Source organism: Carettochelys insculpta, chromosome 3 (genome assembly GCF_033958435.1).
Source record: "Carettochelys insculpta isolate YL-2023 chromosome 3, ASM3395843v1, whole genome shotgun sequence".
Taxonomy (NCBI): Eukaryota; Metazoa; Chordata; order Testudines; family Carettochelyidae; genus Carettochelys; species Carettochelys insculpta.
The window spans coordinates 140,639,520-140,659,676 of record NC_134139.1 but is presented as its reverse complement, the minus strand read 5'-3'; the positions used below and the strand labels follow the sequence as shown (position 1 = coordinate 140,659,676).

The following is a 20,157-nucleotide window of genomic DNA, read 5'->3' as shown; positions in this document are numbered from 1 at the left end:
CATCTCTGATTAAATTTTCCATTCATGTCTCTGTAGCCACAATGTTGGATTAGGTTGTACAGGGTTATTATGAAAGTATTTGCTGCTTTATCCTTCTCTTGCTTTAATAAGTGAAATTGTGCCTGCTGAAGAAATCATATTGTAGCATGGCATGAAATGTGTATCTAGTTGTTGCACGGTATCACTCTGTTTCATCTGAGCAGTTGTGAGTCTTCTGGAAAGTGTAATACCCTCTGCTGCAGGTACCATTGAGTGTTTCTACTTTGATTGCTGATCTACACTGGAAGCTTGGTAGAGCCTCTGGAATCTGCTTACCCTGTGAATGATGGAAGCCAGATTCTGCTAGGATGGTATTTGGATAGAGGCTGGGTCAGCCATAGTCAACGCTGTCTTACTACACATTATATTCCACCCTCACAAACACTTTTTCTTTGGGCTCCTTCCTAGACAGGAAGTCAAATATGAAAATTCCACCAAACCCAAAAGATTGGACATGTGTTGAATAAGATGGTGTGACCCTTTAAAGGAAACAAACTGATGCTGCAGTGGGCCTGGTCTTCACCTCAGTGTCCCTTACGTTCCTGCTCTCACCCCCTGTTGAAGCCTGGACTCCCCATAACTATTTTCCCTGCACATTCAGGCCTCTTCTCCGCTTGCTCTGCTGCTAGTTTTGTGCAGCTTTTCAGCTGTTTGGGCTCAGCTAAATGCCTTGCTTGCCTGTCTTCCTTTCCCCTCTTTGCAGGGACCTTCTGTGATCTATTGAATATCTATTTGATCCTATCCTGACAGCAGGTACAGGTTTGCCACCTTTCTAATTGTACAAAACTGAGCACTCTCGCCCTGCCCCTTCTCTGAGACCCCATCCCCTGCTCACTCCATCCCCACTCCTTCCATTGCTTGCTCTCCCCTGTCCTCATTCACTTGCACTGGGCTAGAGCAGGGAACTGGTCTGTGGAAGAGGGCATGAGCTCTGGGGTGAGGCTGAAGGTTTGGAGTGTGGGAGAAGGCTCCAGGCTGGGGCAGGAGGTTGAGGTGTGGGAGAGTGAGGCCTCCAGCTGGAGGCACAGGCACTGGGGTGGGTCTGGGGATGAGTGTTTGAGCTGCAGAAGTGGCCTTAGGGCTGGGGCCAAGAGGTACAGCATGTGGAATGAGGCTCAAGGCTGTGGGAAGGGATGAGGGGTACAGCCTCTGGCCAGACAGCACTTGGACAGCTCCTGGAAACACCTGGCATGTCCCTCCAGCTCCCAGGTTCAGGTGCAGCCATGTGGCCAGACAATCTGCCCTGTCTCCATGCACCACCCCCTAGTTTCCACTGGTGGGGAGCGTTGGCCGGTGGAAGCCGTGGGGTCAGCACCTGGGGCAGGGACAGTGCACAGCGACCCTCTGGCAACTCCTGCCCCAAGGAACTGGATGTGCTGGCCACTTCTGGGAGTCATATGGAGCCCGGGCATGTAGGAAGCTGCCTTAGCCCCACTGAGCCACCAAATGGACTTTTAGCGGCCAATTAAAGTCTCCCAGATTGCTTTCAGTAGTCACCAGGAGACTGATGCTTATTCCAGGAGACTCCCTGCCCAAGCAGGAGGGTTGGCAACCCTGTGGAGAGATTAGAGCCTCAGCAGACTGTGACTGGGGTGGATGCAAGGCTGCCTGACATGCCTGGTCTCTTAGCCATATGCACTGTAGCGGCAGCTGTAAACATTCACAAATCATATCACATCAAGTATGTCTGTAAGTGGCTGGAATGGTCTGTTTTTGTCCACGCTGACTGTAACCAGTTTGTAACCACTGGTTCCCAGGCAACTAGCAGTTGCCAGCCCATGGATTAATTTATCTTTATCCATCATAACGTGATCCGAAATACTTACCTCATGTTTGACCCATCCAGTGTGCTTTGCCTCGGCGTCCCATAAATTGTTGGGCGGGCCCTAGCAGTTTTCAAAGCCCCTAATGGCGCAGGGTGTGGCTGCCTTACAGGTTTCCTCCTTATATCTCATCATGATAATAATCTGTGCTCATACGCCGGGGTGACTTTTGCGAGTACAAGCAGGGTCACATGCACTTTCTGCACTCACCAGAAGTGGCACGGTGCTTCCATTGAGTGCAGGGGTGGTCCCGCACCTCCCCTGGAGTTGTATGGCTGGAAAGTGGCCTGGTCCTGCTCCCCTCTCAGAGTGGGGTGGCGTGACCTGAGAACAATGGCGGATTAGAGCCTTGCTCTAGCTCATGCTGTTCCCGGGTCCCACTACACCACTCTGAGGAGTGGGACCAGTCCTGCACTCACCAGGAGTGGCAGCTGGAGGTGGAGGCAGAGCAGAGATGAGGAGCGGGCAAAGCCAGGGCAGGAAGGTGCAGGGAAAGGGAGGAGCACTTGTGGGGGGGAGGGTCTGAGGAGGGGCACATGGCCAGTGTCTCCCCCTCTCCGCGGAGCCCCTGTCACTGATTGCCACTGCTTATATGTCAAACACTTTCTAATACCCCATCATCAAGTCTGAGGTGGGTAGTGGGTGATCGTGGCTTTACTGTGGTGGACAGCAGGTGCTGGGAGCAAATGTTCTAGAACCTTACGAAGAAGCTGCAAGTGATGGAGAAGCAACACCAAAAGGGAATATAATAATATCTGAGTCCTGTAATCGTGAGGTTATGTGCAATTGTTGTAACATTGCCACTGAATAAATAAGGATGTAGAAAATGTAAATTGTGTCACACCCAACAAAGGATTTTCCCTGGAAAGTGAGCAGTTGAAAGTAACGCCAAGATTCTTAACCTGACTTAACTCTTCCTGAGTGAATCACATCAACCTGATACATGAAGGGAAAGTGAGTATATCTAAGACGTCCGGTTTAGCAGGGCTCAGAATGAGGTATCTGACGATAGTATCACTCTGTCTCAGAAATTGTTCCAGAGCTGACATGGAACACACATGGTCCCTGGAGCTAGACATGGAGCTGTTTATCACTGACATACAGAAGAAACTTAATGAGGCTGACCCTTGCTAGTGTAAACACATCCTGTTATAATAACATCCTCAGTTACATTGAGTAAGATGATGAAATACAGGAGATACAAATTTCCACACTCCAGAGCATAAGCAAACCTCTTAGCGGAACAGGCTCCCCTATGGACACTCTATTCCATAACTGTCTATTATGTGGCTTGCACTTTCATAAGCAGCAGGTGGTACTGGCCATGGTGACAGATAGGAATATCGTTATCAGGGATGACAGGCGCTGTACAAACACAAAGCCAAAGACTATCCTGAAAAGTCAGGACAGGAGGGGAAACTGAGGCACAGAGAAGCAAAGTGACACAGTAGATCAACAACAGAGAATAGAATCCAGGTTTTCTGAGTCTCAGTCCAGTTCTCTTTATACTGGATTATACTGTAATAATGAACCCTCCACAGAGACAGCCTGGCAATTCCTATCCTCCTATTTTATCTGACAAGATTATCACAATTGAAGAAATTAACAAAAAATCACATTCGGGCAATGGAAGAGCAGGCTGTAGTGAGGTGAAAGACAGTAGATTTCAGTTGCTGGCCATGGAAGAGTTGGTACTGTTACCTGAGGCACAATTTACAGCTTGTGGCAGTCACTCTTAAAAGCAGCCATTAATACAGATATTTTCCAATGAGTATCATCCCTTGGAACTTTAGAGACTTTTATGAAAACCTTGATGGATACATCACTTCATCTGCATCTGACTCTGACTAGAACTATCAGAAGCATGATGATCTTTCAGGTTACAGATAGCTCTGAAAAACTGAAGAAAAAGTTAACCTCAGTTTTCGGGTATTTTAGGTTAAATCCTTAAACAAAATGCGAACAAAAATTTGACAGGACAAGTCATTTCAAATAGAAACATTAAAACATTTCATCTCAGCATTTTAAGAATGCAGATTTATTCTTCAATTTTTGGGTTTCCAACCAAAATAATTTAATGAATTCAACATGAAATTGAACAGCTATTTACTATAACTGGAGGAACAGCCCTAAGGCCACATATACACTACAATTTCTTTTGAAATATTTTTAAGGAACTTTTTTGAAACATCCAATGGAGCATCTACACACAAAAAAATGCCCTTTTCAAAGTAAATCAAAAGAATGTGGCACTCCTTTCAAGAACACTCTTCCCCTCTGTTTCAGGAAGGGCCTTCTTGAGAAAGACACTTTTGAAAAAAAAGTTGTGTAGACACTCTGCAGGCTGTTCTTCCAAAAGAGCAGTCCTCATGGTGCTGGAGTTTTTGATCTCTGGCTCATTCTTTCGAAAGAGCAAGGGCTGTGTAGATGCTCTCTATTGAAAGAGCAGATCGATCTTTCAATCTGCTTTTTTGTGCGTGGATGTGCTATTTCGAAAGAAGTTTTTTCGGAAGATCTCTTCTGGAAGAAATTCCTGTGAAGGACCACTGTAATGTAGACATAGGCTAATTGAAATTATACGGCCAGGAAACTTGGCTTACTCTATTTCAGTAATCTTTTCTGTAATTCTGTAATAATTCTGTAAATAATATTGGCTTACTCTAGTTCTAGTTCTTTATGAAGCAACAGTGGCTTGCAGACTGGTATGCATATGCCTGTATAATGTGATCTATCCTTTGAATGAAATATTGTCTTTTTTTTTAATTAGACTCAATTTAGAATCATGGTTCATCTCTCACCCTTTGATCCCTCTACTTGTAAACTTTGGGGAGTTGTTCGGCTACATTCACTTTGTGATGTCATTCTCTGCCCTGTGTTCTGTGGGAGGGCAGGGAATGGCGTTAAGCTACAAAGGAATCTTGACTAATACATAGTTGTTGATGGTACAAAACATTCCCCAGTGAGGGATTTTGCTCAGACATCACAGTATATTTTGGAACAGATGGCGTGTAGTGAAATCCACTGTGGGCCTCCACAGTTGTTGTTTTGGATAGCAACAGCTTTGTGCTTTGTACAGTTTGAAACAGAGCTTTCCATGGATATTATTAGGGGGAAGACAGATGGGGAAATATAACTGCCGTGTTTGTACTGTTTTTTTTTTTTTTTAGTGCAGGATGAAGGGGAAGGAAGACAATATTTTTGGCAGGTACAAAGAGGGAAACACCCATAGCCTGGTGGCAGATTTTGAGATTAGTTCTGCTTTCTTCGTGTTTTGCAGGGATCGGCAGATGCACAGAGAAGGGGAGAGATGAGAACACTCTAACAGGAGGACTTCACTTTGACATACGAAGGACAAAAGCCTGAGCTGGCACATATCCACATCAATTTTAGAGCTATGCCAATTCACACCAGCTGGCCTCAAGTAACCATGTGAGATTTATTATTGGCATCCTTCCCTCTCTCTCATCTCTTTGTGCTGCTCACTTGTCGTGTCGTATCAGATCAGGCTCGCATGCTTTTCTAGGCAGAGGTAGGGTCTTTACATGTATTATGGGCGCCTAGGACATTTTGGGGCACTCAAGAACTCACTAATAACAGCTAATAAGATCTTAACAAAGTATGGCAGCCCCAAACCAGAGGGCAGAAAAGTGCCAAAACATTTATGATCCAGGCCTACTTATTGAAGAATAAAAATAAAATAGAGACAAAGTATTAGTACACATGCCTCTAAGCCAGTCTAAATCCCTAAATGGATTGTTTACTGCACAAATTGAAGTGAGAAGGGAGTTTTGAGGAGAGGTCAGTTTCTCAAGGAGACTGTATTAAAGGCATAAAAGCAAACTGTCCCAATGACAAGGAAAGACTGGAAGAACAGGAAAAGGTGAATATGACGCCATCAGGAAGTAGCAAAAAAAATCCAATAAAAATTGCACACGTGGACAAATTGCTGCTGAGCACAAAGGAACAGCACGAGCATATGGGGACAGTGACAGACCCACGGCAACTAGCTACAGTAGTGTGGCGGAGGACAGTCATACCTGGAGCTGGGTGAATGGGTTTCCTGCTTCCTGAATAAAATGCCAGAGACTGCTACCAGGTGACCGAAGTAGGCAGGCATCTGAGGCTAATTAACAGTGAGCCGGAAGCAGCAGGCTAATCAGGTATCTGCACCCAACTAAGGCCTTCCAGGCTACATTAGAAAGTTTCCCCTCGAGGGAACAGAAGAGGAGGAAGTAGTGCATCCCTAGGAAGCTGAAGAAAGTGGGTTGGTGCTGAAGGAGGGAAGATCTGCTCAGGTACTAGCGAAGTGTCTGGGGACATGGCTGAGGGAAAAAGCTGTTGTATGCAGGGGGGGAACCCTGTCAGTTATTGCTACCTTGTGACCCTGGGCCAAAACCCCAGAGGAGTGGGTGGATCTGGATTTCCCCCCAAACCTTCCCACACCACATAAAGTCTGCTCTTGGAAAAGGAGGCCAGGATTATGGATGTGATTCACCCCCAATCACTTCTCCCTAGAAAATGCAGAGCCTCAGTGAGCCTCTGAGGCATACAATGACCACCTAGTTGCATAGGACCCCTAGGGTATGTCTAGAGCTTTGCTGCAGGACAAAATCAGAGAGCATAAGGCACAAAAATGGATTATACCAAGTGAGGGACATAAAGACATTAAAAAGTTTCTTTAAATATATTAAGAGGAAAAACAAACAAAAGTGTAGGACCTCTACTTGGCGGGGAAGGAGAGCCAAGGGCTGATGCCATAAAGAAGGCCAAAGTGTTTAATGCCTATTTTGCTTCAGCTTTCATTACAAAGAGTTAAAGGTGACCAGATGAAAGTGATTAATATAGCAAACGGAAAGGAAAGAAAAAGTTAGATCCACAACTGTAAAATGGGGAATAACTGGCTATATGGTGGTACTACTGAAAAAAGATCTGGACGTTATAGTGAATCATATATTGAATGAGGCCAACAGTATGGTGCAACTGCAAAAATCATTAACAGGAGTATCCTATGTAAGACAAGGGGGGTAACTGTCCCAGTCTACTTGGCCTTGGTAAGGCCTTTGCTGGAATACTGTGTCCAGATCTGAGTGCCACACTTTAGCAAATAGCAAAAGAGGGGAAAGTCCAGAGGAAACCAACCAAAAATGATAAAAATCCTGACTTGTGTGAAGAGAGGTTAAAAAACTGGGCACGTCTGGCCTTGAGAAAAGAAGGCTGAGGGGGGAGACCTGATGATAAGTCTGCCAATATGCTAAGAGCTGTTATGCAGAGGGTGATCAATTGCTCTCCATGTCCACTGAGAGCACATTTATACTTACAGGGAGATTGATGCTCCGGAGGTCAATCTTCTTGGGTTTGAATTAGCATGTCTGGTGGGGGTGCACTCAACTGCACATGTAAGGTCTCCCCGTCGACCTTGGTAAACCTCATAGTCATGATGAGTAAGGGAAGTTGATGGAGCAAGGGTTTTTTCACATCAATCTCCCATTGTGAAGACAGCAGAGAAAATCGACCTCAGGTTCAGTGATTCCAACAATGTTGTTCTTGTACCTGGAGTTGCACTCCCATCTTAGGTTGACTTTCTCCCTTAGTGTAGTCCTGCCCTGAAAGGACAACAGGAAGTAAGGTGCTTAATGTGCAGCAGGGGAGATATTATGAAAAACTTTCCAACCTTAAGGTGTTGAGTGCATGGGGGTTCAACTTTCCGTTGATGTGAAAAAGTGCTGGACCATCCTACCCACCTGGAAACCTAAGGTGCTCAAAATAGACTGAAACAATACTCTAAAATCGGGGCATGGACTAGATCTGCTCTGACTCCCTGGTGTTAATGCCTTATCTCCCTGTCCCACTAACACCACTTCTGTACTGCAACTGGCAATGCACAAATCTCCTACCCAGAAATTTCCACTCTGGAGCGCTGCAGGATTCCCCTCCTCTTCCTTTCTGACTTCAACCATTTGTCAGTGATTTGTGGTAGCATTAAGCTGGTGCACTGCCTCTTGGGCCCCTGCAACATTTTAAATGCTAACTGGGGTGCTCCCTCTCTATTCCTCTGAGTGCCCCCGCCCCCCGCACACTTCCCCCCATAGGCACCAATCACCTATTCAACCATCACTATGTAATTAATACTCTGAGCTGATTCCTCTTTTTGGTTTTGGCCTTTCTTGGCTAATGCAGTATGATCAGTTGTTAGATTTGTCACACCCTTCCACAAGAAGTGTCTAAAACAGCCCAACACAAAAACACTCTCATGCAGAACTCTCCTACTTCTCTCTCTCTCCCCAAGGCATATTTCACACCTGCTCTGATGGCTGTTGTAATGGGAGTCCCACATGGGACCTCTAACATCTCCAAGCCTGACTACAATCAACTGTGAAACACCACCTACAACAGCCTTCCAAACTGCTTGCTGTTACAGTGTTGTAAACTGAGAGTGGCTTTACTAGCCTGAATTTATTCTGCCTTCCAGATTTAAACTGATAATTTGAAGGGCAGATTTTTAGCTCACTGTCTCGACCAATTTGCTGTGTACATTCTTATGCTGGATGCAGCCTGGATTAACCTCCATCTCACCTGACTTTGCTGTAGTTCCCTGCTTTGTCTCCCTAAATCTCAGCTCGCAAAACATCTATTTGTGCGGTATGGGCCTGATCCTCACAAGCTTTTGCATCAGTATCTAGTGGACTACATTGGTTGAGGATCTGGGTCCATGCTCTTAATACTAGCTTTTAGTCTATGTCTGGGATATCAGAAATTAGACTATAGGATGACATAAAACTAATCCTTTGTTAATCATTGTGCTAATTGGGTTGCAACTTAAAGGAATACCATGTTACTAACAGATCCTCTTAAGATAGACTAGAGATTGCAGGTGTGCAGCCATCTTCATGTAAGTTGTGAATCACTATAATTACAGAATTTTCCAAATGAACACATAAAGTAAGTGATTACATCTGACTTGCCTGCTTCAGATCAAGACAAGAAAGAACCCTTCTCACCCCATTGGGTTGGGTCATACAGATCCCCTTGAGACTCTCCTGATGGGCTGATCTTACCACTGAGCCTGCTTATGTGAGCTCTAGGGCACCCCACCACCTTGTCCTATTATGCCAGAAGCTCTGGTCTCCCCAGCAAAGGCACAGAGCTGGGATAACAGCCCTCAGTGGAGTACCACAGGCACCGATAACAGCTCAGCTCTGGGAAGACTCAGCCAGAGATTTGATACAGCACCCTGGTGCACAGCCCCAAAGGGACCAAAATCCCAAATAAATCCATTTCACTATGTGTGAAGTTTCTACAGAATGAGCTCATAAGACCTTCCTTCATCCCTTTTCTCAATGAAAGTGAGGTGCACAGCTGTCCCCCTCCCTCCAGACCCCAGGTAACAGTTCTTTTCAGTGGGTTTGGTCAATTGTTGAGACTTGTTTTGTTGAAGGTAATGTGTGACTTATGCAAGCCTTTTCACAGCAATATTCAGTACCAGTAAAAAATACAACATGAATACGGAATGAATAAATTACCATATGCACCATGTGCTGTGGCACAGGTTTTCAGTCAATCAACTCACACAATAAGAGAAAGTCAGCTTCAGGTTAAGTTAGAGGGTATTGCTAATAATAATTTCTATTTTTGAAAGAGGAGACTCAAATTATACTATGTTGTATAAAATATTTTGTCGTGTATAGCAGTGCATTTAATGCCTTCACCTATCAAAAATACTTACAAAGTATTAATTAAATGTCATCCTTATTCATTAGTTTATTAAGAACATAAGAATGGCCATACTGGTTCAGACCAAAGGTCCATCCAGCCCAGTGCCAGGTGCCCCAGAGGGGGTGGACCAAAGACAACGATCAAGCGATTTGTCTCCTGCCATCCATCTCCAGCCTCTGACAATCACAAGCCAGGGATACCATTCCTACCGTCGGCTTCCTGTACTTTCTTCGTCGGAAATTAGGAACATATTCCATATTTAGTATTTACTTTTTGCTTTTCTATTTATTTCAAAGGCACATATGGTAGCCACAGCCTCTCTTTTTCCTTGTCTTAAAGATCAAGGTCAGCCTGGTAAATAACATTTTCAGATTCAGCACATTCAAAATGTGGGTGAAATCAAGTTTAACAGAGATCCATCAACTATATGCACCATTTTTTAGTCTTTAAAGTACTACGTGGCTGCTGTTTTGTTTGATCAATGTTTCTCTGGTAAAGAGAATGTAATTTTTGTTTTATTTATACAGACTTGTCTGGAAATTAGTCTAGTCTTTAGTGAAGTGAGACAGCGACATATGCTGTGCACCTTCTAAGCCACGCAGAGAAGCACATTTGCGTGTGCAATTCCTGTATCACAAACTAGAAAGTCTAAATTCAACACATGGAACTCTGGGAGGAAACTGTCATGTAAGATTGCTCATGCAATGTCTTACGGGGGAGGATTGATTTGATTTTTAATAGGTGTGCTTTTGGGTCATTGTGGACTGTTTAGTGGCTAGAGCTGCCACGACTTAGAGTCGGGCATCCTGTATTCTCTTCCTGTTTCTGCCAGACATTCAGTAACGCCTTCTGTATCTTATGCTAATATAAATGTGAGAATCTTTTTTTGTTTTTAATTTAGAACAGTGTGATGATCCTGCAAATGATTAAACAACGAGGGGTCCTGTGGCACCTTATGGACTAACAGAAGTGCATGAGCGTACGCTTTCGTGGGCAAAGACGCACTTCGTCAGATGCATCTGACGAAGTGGGTCTTTGCCCATGAAAGCTTATGCTCATACATTTCTGTTAGCCCATAAGGCGCCACAGGACCCCTCATTGCTTTTGCAAATCCAGACTAACACGGCTCCCCCTCTGATACTTGACACAAATGATTAAAGGTATTAATTGATTTTAGGCTTTGCAGTGTTTGATTAGATTCACTGACCCCTCTCTGGTAAAGAATGTTTGCAAGAGCTAGGAGAGTTGTTTTTAAGATGGGCAGTGATGCCAGTCACACTGAAACCAGGCAGGAGACAGCAGAGCTAGGTTGTTTTTATGTATGTATTTGTTGCAGCTGAGTCAGGACAAACCCCCCCAGGGCATCAACAGAACAAAATAAGGTCAATAAAAACTCTCCTACCAGCCTCCAAGGGAATAACAATAATTGGCTGTTCATCCCTTGGGACGAATATCAGGTTGAGATTAAACTTCATGTGTGTTCAAGAGACTCTGTTAATATGATCTCCATGCTGAGCTACAAGTCTGTCCCCCACCCCATCCTTCCTACTTATCCCATGATGTACAGTCCTTTTTAATATGTGTGATGGTACTTTCTAGTGGGTGGCCCAAAGAGTAATAACATCTAATATTGCTAACTACTGTAGACTGATTTTTTTTTTAGCTCAGTTAGTAGATATGTGCTTAGAAGTGGTAGGATTCAGCATTCTAGTCTTGGCTCCCCGCTTGTGTAACTTAGTGTTATATCCATTATCGTGGATATTGGAACATTTTTGTGGGTCCTGTCAAGGCTCCCTTTATACCTTTCTTCAGGCCCTTTTTTTCCTGGTGGAATGCACCAGAACTGCATTCAGGCACCTTTTTTCCCGGTGCCGCTATTTTGGGAGCTGCATCTGGCTGGATAAGGAGCCATTCGTGGCTCCTGCTGTTGCTGCCTCTGGCTCCCTGTCCTTCCTGTCATGCTTAAAGAGTAGGACTTGATTTCATTGGTTTAGTGGCCATTAAGCCAATTAAATCAAGTCCTGTTCTTTCAGCACGACAGCTGCCCTTGCTGTGCTATATGAGGGTGGGAGCTGGAGGGCTGGGGGAAGCCGTGCAGCTGTGGTGAAGAGAAGATGGAGGCTGGCGAAGGCGCATATGGAGCTCCTGGGTAAGGTAACAGTGAATTGTGGGTTTGGGGGTGGGAGCAGTTTGGGGTTGTGGGAGGGCCGCTGGGGGTTGAGGTTAAGCCTGGGGGTGGTTTGAGGCTGTAGGGAGTTCCAGCACGTTTTTTCCCCAAGGAAAAAAAGCACTGCCTTTCCTAGGCTCTTGTCTCTGTAACTGCTTCTCTCTCTTCCAATTCTCTTGTGCCATATGATCTTCCTCCCCCTTCAAATCCCTTCTAAGACCATGCTCCTTTCAGCGATGTCTGCTACAAGACATCTGTCCCTTCAAACGGCTATTGTACTTTGCTGTAGTCTGTGTGAGTGAACTGCTGTTTACCTTAAATGGATTGTAAGCGCTCTGGTAAGGGATAGAGAGCTAGGTCAACAGCTGGTCTTAACTGGCTGGTGCCTTCAATGGAATTATGCTGCTTTGTACGTGCTGAAGACTTGGCCCAATACGTTTGCAGAAGTATATGAAAATATTCATAGGTGGTAAGTAGTTTTATATCTCTGTACAAGGCTGAGCACACTGCTGGCATTCAGTAAATATACTACAGGTTGAACGTCTCTAGTCCAATACCATCAGGACCTGAGCAGTGTTGTCTAGCAGCATTACCAGCACTGCCACTATTTATTGGGCTTTTAGAAGACCTTTAGGGTAAATTATAGCTAAATCACCGCACAGAACACTGACAGCCAGGACTGGTGACTGTAAACAACCTTTATGGGACCACAGGAAACTTGGCCACACCCCTGATAAGTGGTCATCCAGCCAACTAAAATCATGCTGGATTACGCATGTTGCCAGGTGAGAGAGACAGACTAGACAGGTTCAACCTGTACAATCAGCACACATTCCTACGGTTTTCAACCGTCTCCTCATTTAAATCTGCTAGACCTGGGAAGTTTTTATTTTTAATCTGCTGTGAAGACTTTAAGTTACTTGTCTGTAAGAAGGAATGTTTAGTCTTGCAGGTTTTCCCTTTCTTGTGGCCTGGATTTTTGCACCTTGTAGGACTTCTTTGTTAAACCTAGCCAGGATAGCTGTCTCTATGGAGTTATATAGACACCCTTATTGAAGTATCAGATTAGAGATTCCTCCTTTGTTTGAGCTTCTCTTTTCCCAGGTTAAACTGAAAAAGAGCTCTCATTCTGTGACAGCTGGGAATTGGTAAACATCTGGAAATGGGGTAGACCAGTGGCTTCTCAGTGGACCAGGAATTTATCATGCTGGGTTTGGCAAAGAAAGGAAACTATTAAGGAGAGACCCAGCTTGTAGGGAATATAGGAAAGGGAGGATCGTGACTGGAGTCAGTGGCAGCTCTAAAGAAAGAATTTCCTTATGCATTATTCCTAGCTGATATAGCACTGCTTCCTGACAGGGTGATCAGCCTGTCCTCTGACTCAGCAACAATAAGAGAAGCCTTGAGCTGCTGCAAACAGGGACTATATTTAAAAAAACAAAATCAGAAAGGAGAATTCAAGTGCCAGGTGTTGACAGGAAGGATCACTGCCTTGGGATTGGAATATGGAAGATGAGTTGAGCTACAGAACTGCCAGCCTTCATAACCCAATGATTTCATCCACTCATTCGTCTTTTCCTTCAAAACCAGGTCAAGCTCAGCTCTATGAATCAGAATGCATCCTGCTGAAATAATCAGACAGCACTCACTGACCTCAGCCAGAACAGCTTTGCAGTATTAGAGAAGGATGGCCACAGGGGGGTTAGAATCATCAGTAATTAAGGGAAGAAAAGTTCTGAGAGAGCATCAGGGATCTAGGAGAGGGATGGCAGCAAGCTGAAGCAGACTTTATGCTGGCTGATCTCCAAACTAAAAACATAATTAAGACAGAGAAAAACTGAGCACACTGTGACTTACAAAAACATTAATGGAATGGGGTCACTTAAAACTGTCTAGAAACCCAGAAAATTCATGGGGTAGACCTCAGAGTTGATAGTTATAACTTCAGCTTATTACAAAAGTCCCTTTATCTTTGCTTAATTTAGAGGCACATCTCTTTTTCCTAGATGCTGAGAGAATGATCACTCACATGCTTGTTTTTGGTTTCTTAATTTAATGAAATGTTCAAGCTAATTAAGGACATTCCTGAGCTATCTCTGCTTTCTGTCAACCAGCAATAAGCATCCAAAGTGGCAAAGGGGATGTGCCCTCCTTAGCCAAAAAGCCACCTTAGGTGTGTTTAGGCCAACTCTGAAATGTAACTTTAACTTCCATTTCAACATTTTCTGTTACTGTTTTCTGCTCTTCTTTGAGTAACTGTCCTATCCTGTCCTTGGTCTTCCTCTTGCTTCTAATATTTGCAGAAAGTTTTCTTGTTACCATTATGTCTCTAGCAAACTAGTTGAAGTTAATTTTGTGCAGAATAAATTCTCGTGCACACTGAGGCATGCATGAATGTGCACCACCAGTGGAAACAAAACACCTAGCCATGGCAACTCTACTAATCAGCTGGACTACATCTGAACCTCTTCTGACAGGCCACATAAGTGTACATCTTATAGGGAATGCTGGTCTGCAATGTATTCCAAGAACCTATTGGATAATCTGCCATTCTGTGTTACTTTCCCAAGAGATATCTGGGTAGTGATGGGGATTTGAACTACCAAGTCGTGTTCTCTGGATGATTTTTTTTTAAGCTGTTTAATAAAAGCCTCTCATACGTTCTTCCTGGTTTGAGGGTCTGTAGCAATGAAGTGCCAGTTAGTCAAGCTTTTCACCAAAATCTAACATTTTTAATAAATGAAGTAACTTAACACTACAGCTTTTAACACTACAGTAGACCCCTGACTTATGCATGGGTTGCATTCCTGGACAACTATGCGTGAGTCAAATTTTGCAGAGGTCAGAACCAGGTGCGAGATGGATCCTACCACCTTAGGGTCCCCGAGTCCTGGCTGCACCTCGCTCCTTGATCCTGTTAGCAGTGGGGAGCCCAGAGACAGGCACAGCAGCACTGATCAGTCTCCTTGGCTCCTAGGAGTGGCGGGGAGCAGGGAACCAGGCAGAAGCCTTTCCTTGTCCACCCACACATTAGGTTGTGCCTCTTACTCCACAAGCAGATAGACAATACCCTGGAGCGCTCTTGGCCACTTGAATTTTGAAACCACTAGCAACCGCTTGATGTGCCAGCAGCATCTGAACACAAAGCAGAGTGATTGTGGCCCTTGCTCCTCTTGAATCCAGGTGCACCCACCTCACCTGCACTCGCGAAGGTTGAAGATGGCAAGCAACGGCGTGACCATTTCAAAGTTTTTTGGCTAGTGTAGACATAGCCAATGTGTCCAATTTGCTGGGAGCCTGTGGGAGATGAGGCTACTCAAAACTGAATTTAGAAAAAAAGCATTATAAAATCAATTTGAATAAATTCAGGTTTATCTTGTAGCGTAGATGTAGCCTTAGAATGCTCTTACACGGCCATGTCTGTGTTTACGTGCACCATTCTACTTGCTGCAGTCAACATAGCTACCCCAGCATCTTGCGTGCAGTAAAGTTGACAGGGGCCGCTCTCTCACTGGAGTCAGCTATCTTTCTCATCTTTGTGAACTGCGAGTGAGCTTGGAGATAAACGTATCGCTTCCACAGTGGACTCAATAAATTGATGGCCAGTACAGTGACTATTGCATAGGGAAGACAAGGTCACAGGTACTGGGGATGGAAGGGAAGGTTGTGTAATGTACATAGTGACGACACATCACGAAGAGCTCTAGTTACTTTACATACAGTAGGGTCACAACATTCACGAGGGTTCCATATTCAGCACTCTCGTCAATGTTGATTTTCATGAATACGGGAGCCCCGGGGTAGCAACAGCCACCAGTGCTCTCTGCCCAGAGCCCTGGGGAAGTGGCATTCACTAATAATTGAATTCACAAATGTCACACTCGTGAATGTCGTGACCTGACTGTAATATCGTTCCTTTCTCCTTTTTGACTGATTCCACTGATGGCATCTCCTAAGCAATGAGCACAGTTAGGAGCTGTAAGGATCATAGTAGTTAGTGAAATAATGAGACTTTGGATACTGTCTCTCATGACAGTATGAACTAAAACCTGGATGTCAGGCTCCCAGCCGGAGCCTGTCTCTGGCACCCCAGACCCTCCCTCCTCTGCCTTGCCTCCTATATCCATGCCTCCTCCCAGACCCTACACGCCAAACCTCCTCCTGCCCAAGGTCACAACCCAAATTTCAGCACCCTAGTCCCCTACCCCATGTCACAACTGCCTCCTTCACCCACAGTCCCTCCCGAGACCCTCACTGCACTCCTGCATCCCAGTCCTTTACCCCAAGCTCCCTCTTGTGCCCAACCTCCATCCCACACCACCTCCATCAATAGCACACAAGAGTGCAGCCCTTGTTTACGCCTCTGATTCTTGGGATGTCCCCCACAGCAAAAATTACTGCCCAGCCCTGTTCTAGATGGACAAGGGGTCTTGAACTTTTGTTGCTGGACAGAGTAAGCAACTCCTCTATCGGGAAAAATAAGTTTTATGACAATAATAAACATGTGGAATGTGTCCTTTTGCGCTCACTAAAAACCTTCTCCATGGGAAAGCCTGGTACAGACCTGCCTCCCCCTACTTGAGACAGAGTAAAATTGTAGGTGCTCTTCAAAAAATCTTTTAAACAACATCACACATCTTGATAGGGCTATGCTTTATGACTTCCAAAGGAGAGGCTCACGGAGCACACAGGGCTGTACTCTGCTGCGAATACAGGCAGGGCGAGTGCAGCTCTGTCGGAAATTGTCAAGAGTCTGTGAAACAACTTCCACAGAAGCAGGTCTGGCCCCATTTTGCACCGTACTTCTGAAATGGAGGAGCCTCCAATGAGGGACAGTGGGAGGACAGAGCCTCCAATTAAATGGAACAGTTTAATGCAGAGACCTTCATATGGTGTGGGATTCCTTCCTTGCTCACAAAGAACACTTTGTGTATTCTGTCTCATGCGCCTGAGGGGAAATAACACCAACCTGCAAAGTATTAATACATAATGGGTATTAACTGACGCTGTTTTGGCAGCCTCCGCAGCGGGCCAGGAAGTGAAGTGCTCACTCCTGGGCTCAGGGGAGAGCTTTCTTGCTGATGCCCATCACTTTCCTGCGTGGGGGATAACCAGACCCATTGGGCATCAGGCCAGCCACTTTCTCTAGCGCTAAACGTCTTAAAAATGTAAAAAATAAAACTAAACAATCTTTAAAAATATTCTACAAGAAACACTCTGAGGAATTTTTCACAGTAAAAATGATACATAAATGTATTAATGGGGCATTAGATTAAAGAATTATGTCGAAGACTTGATGACGAGATCTGGTTGTGGAGCAAAATCTTTCCCCTTCCCTCTCCTGCCCGCCTTGTTCCTGGTGTGGTGTATGTCACAACCTGACTTACTCTGTGTCCAGTTGCAACTGGCTGTGTGCACTGGCAAAAGCTTCACCGTACTCTGCCTAGGCTTTGCCTGGAACGCAGAGGGAGGTACAAACTACGGTCCGTGGGCCGCATCTTGTCCTGAACTTCAATCCACTCTTCCCTAGCCCTGCCCCAGCCCCGAGCCCCCTTCTGTGGGCTCCATTTCTCGCCCCACCCCAGCGCCTGCACCCCCATCTGGCACCCTTGCCCCAATTTCATATTATTCATGGCCCTCCATACATTTCCATACTGTTACGTACCAGTGAGCATGCCCACCTATCAGCCCTGTGCGCTTGGGGAGCTAGGGAGTGACACTCATGGAAAACAAATCCCCTTGCCCCAGACCTCTGCTTGAATCAAAGACAAAGCATGGAAACTGGTTGGGGTGGACACACCTAAATCCCACCAACAAGGTGTTTGGGTTAAAGAAACACCCCAGCCTCATCTGTATTGAAGACAGAACAGAAAGACATCTCCATTAGCATAATGACTGGAGAACAGCTCTTCCAAAGCAGGAACTGCACTGAACTATGGGATACCGAAAGCAGAGGAGCACTGCCTGATGGGAAATCTCTGCTCCAGATGCTAATGAACCCAGGCCTGCTCACACCCAAATTAGTCATTATCACACCAATTCTAGTAATGGAGCCTATTGATACCCAAAATACTGAAACTGCCTAGTTCCATTGTGAGCTCATTCAAGGAACATCACCCATAGCCAGACAGGATCTCTCTCTATTGTCTCACTGCTGTTTACCCATAATCAGACCCAGTGTTCTTCTTGAACCACTGTTTTTGTCACTACAAAAAACACCTACCCTTGCTTAAGAAACTGTTCTGATGCCGGGATGTAAACTCTGCATCAGTTCCATTGACACATCGTCATGTCCTGCCAGATCGTGCTGGGGCTCTGTTTGTCTCCTGACCTCTGGAACCCTTCTTTCCCCCACTCCTCTCCCCGCAGCCACCATCACCAGCTGGGAACCCCCATCAGTGCAAGATCCACTGAGTGAGATCTCACTTTCTCTAGGCATAGCCTCCTGACCGTGCCTTACGTAATTAGTTCTATGCTTTGCTGGCCCTAACATTTGTAATAAGTATATTTACTGTTGTAACTGTTAAATATATATTCACTACACAGGAATATGCAACTTTCATTGTTAAACTGGTTGCTTTTCTCTCTTTTTCTTCGTCTCTGGCTCACTCTTTTTCAGGGGTGTGGTTTTGGCTTCCCCATTTACTCTGCAGTAAAGCTTCATGCACATAAGCTAAAAGATCCTTATGGTGCGCAGAACTCCTGTGGGGTTTGCCCTTTGAGTGGGTCACTTGTAGAATGATTGTGCTGTGAAAGTGGGGTTGGGGAGGGGGTGCTGAACCGGGGAGGCATATGAGGGTGGCACCTGAGAGTGCTGTCTAACCCAACCACTGAGTCCAAGGGCACAGGGCCACAGCTTGGCACTGCTGTACAACCCAGCCCACTGAGTGTAGGGACATATAAGGTGTCAGCTTGTAAGTGCTGATTAACCAGTCCTCTCAGAGTAGCGGGCGGGAGGGGCTGGTCATCTGAGTCTGTGGGAGGGAAGATCCTAATTCTGTGGACTACTCCCAATTCTAGGATTGCCTTAAACGCTGAGCTGTGGCGATCAAGAACAGCATTGTCCAGTGGAAGTGGGGAAGTAGGTTGACACACGGTAGCCAGGATGCCTGGGGAGTGAAGTGCTGTGACCTGAGCTTGCTGTTTCGTAGCACAAGGGCGTGATGGTGGCCCAGAAGCAGGGAGCATCTCAGTGATGAAACTCTGCCCTCGAGGGGTGAGAATGTGATTGTTTCAGCTGCATGCTAACTAAGTGAGGTGTGACATGTGGACAAAAAGCACATGTCCTTTGCCCAAAGGCATACGAAAATTAGGATGGCTCAGCTGGAGCATTGGTTCCAACAAGAAAAGATCTGAATTGCCTTTATCAAACATGGAAAACTGACTGCATTTTTCTGAAGACTGTAATGGAGGAGAAGTGTGGGACATGGAATGATCTAAAGAAAACAAAAAAGCACAAAGTTAAGTGCCCAAAGAGTTCTTTGCTTCCAGCTTTGAACAGCCTGGATTCACAGATTTATACCCGGCCACATACAGTACTCGTGGTGTGGAAATCATTGTATGTAAACTCCTCTGCTGCCCTCTGCCTCTTAAACTCCTTCCAAAAACCCTGCAAGTGTGTCGCCTGGACTATGCTTTAGACTGACTTGTTTCCTGGGCCGGAGATATGTGGTGGTGGTGGTGTGCAGCTATTGGTGGGAGGGGGACACTAAACTCCTAACCCCTCCCTTGTATGTGTAGTGGGGAGAAGGATAATAGGATCCCCATTGGGTATTAGCACTCCAGACTTCTGGAAACAAGAATGCCCCAGGAAGCAGACAGGTGCAGGATAGATAGGTGTGGAACTAGTAGGATAGGGCCAGGCTAGGTAAGGTACAGGAGTGAATCCCAAACGGATTTTCTGACACATGGACTCCAGGAGTTTTCCCTCTTCTCAGAGGAGCAGGATTAAAGAGCCTGAAGCATCATTGTAGCTACTCTGCAGCTTAGGGAAGGAGAGGTGATTCCTGACCCTCTCCCACTTCCTTGTATGCAGTGGCAGATTAACCATGAGGCCAATGGGGTGTGTGCCCAAGGGCCCCTGCCAACTGGGGGCTCCTGGAAAAAATGGGTGCCCTTGATCTTGTGCCACCTGCCTGGCACTCCTACAGGGGGGCAAGAGCATGGGGATTTTCCCTATGCCACCCACCTGTTGTTCCAGCAGGGGAGCAGAGGAAGACCCCCATGCCCCTGCCGCTGCTGGTAAGAACATCCAAGTTTGGAGTTTTGTGGAAGGACTGGCCAGGCCTTGTTCCTCCTCCTGATAGCTGGGTGGCAGGGCCAATACCTCTCGTTATAAATTTCTTACAGGTACTGTCCTATTGCAGTGGTGGGAGAGGGAGGGGGAAGGAGCTCAGGGCAGGGAGTTGGGCGGGG

The 20,157-nt window shown here is 45.6% G+C and overlaps 1 long non-coding RNA gene across 1 annotated transcript in view; it reads left to right on the top strand.

Annotated features, from left to right (window-relative positions):
• The window catches only part of LOC142010496 (uncharacterized), a 42,686-nt gene extending 37,434 nt beyond the window's left edge, over positions 1-5,252 (top strand). Inside the window, exon 3 of the long non-coding RNA XR_012644814.1 lies at positions 5,140-5,252. This is a non-coding gene — a long non-coding RNA (uncharacterized LOC142010496). The remainder of the gene's footprint in view (positions 1-5,139) is intronic.
• Positions 5,253-20,157: the final 14,905 nt, after the last annotated feature.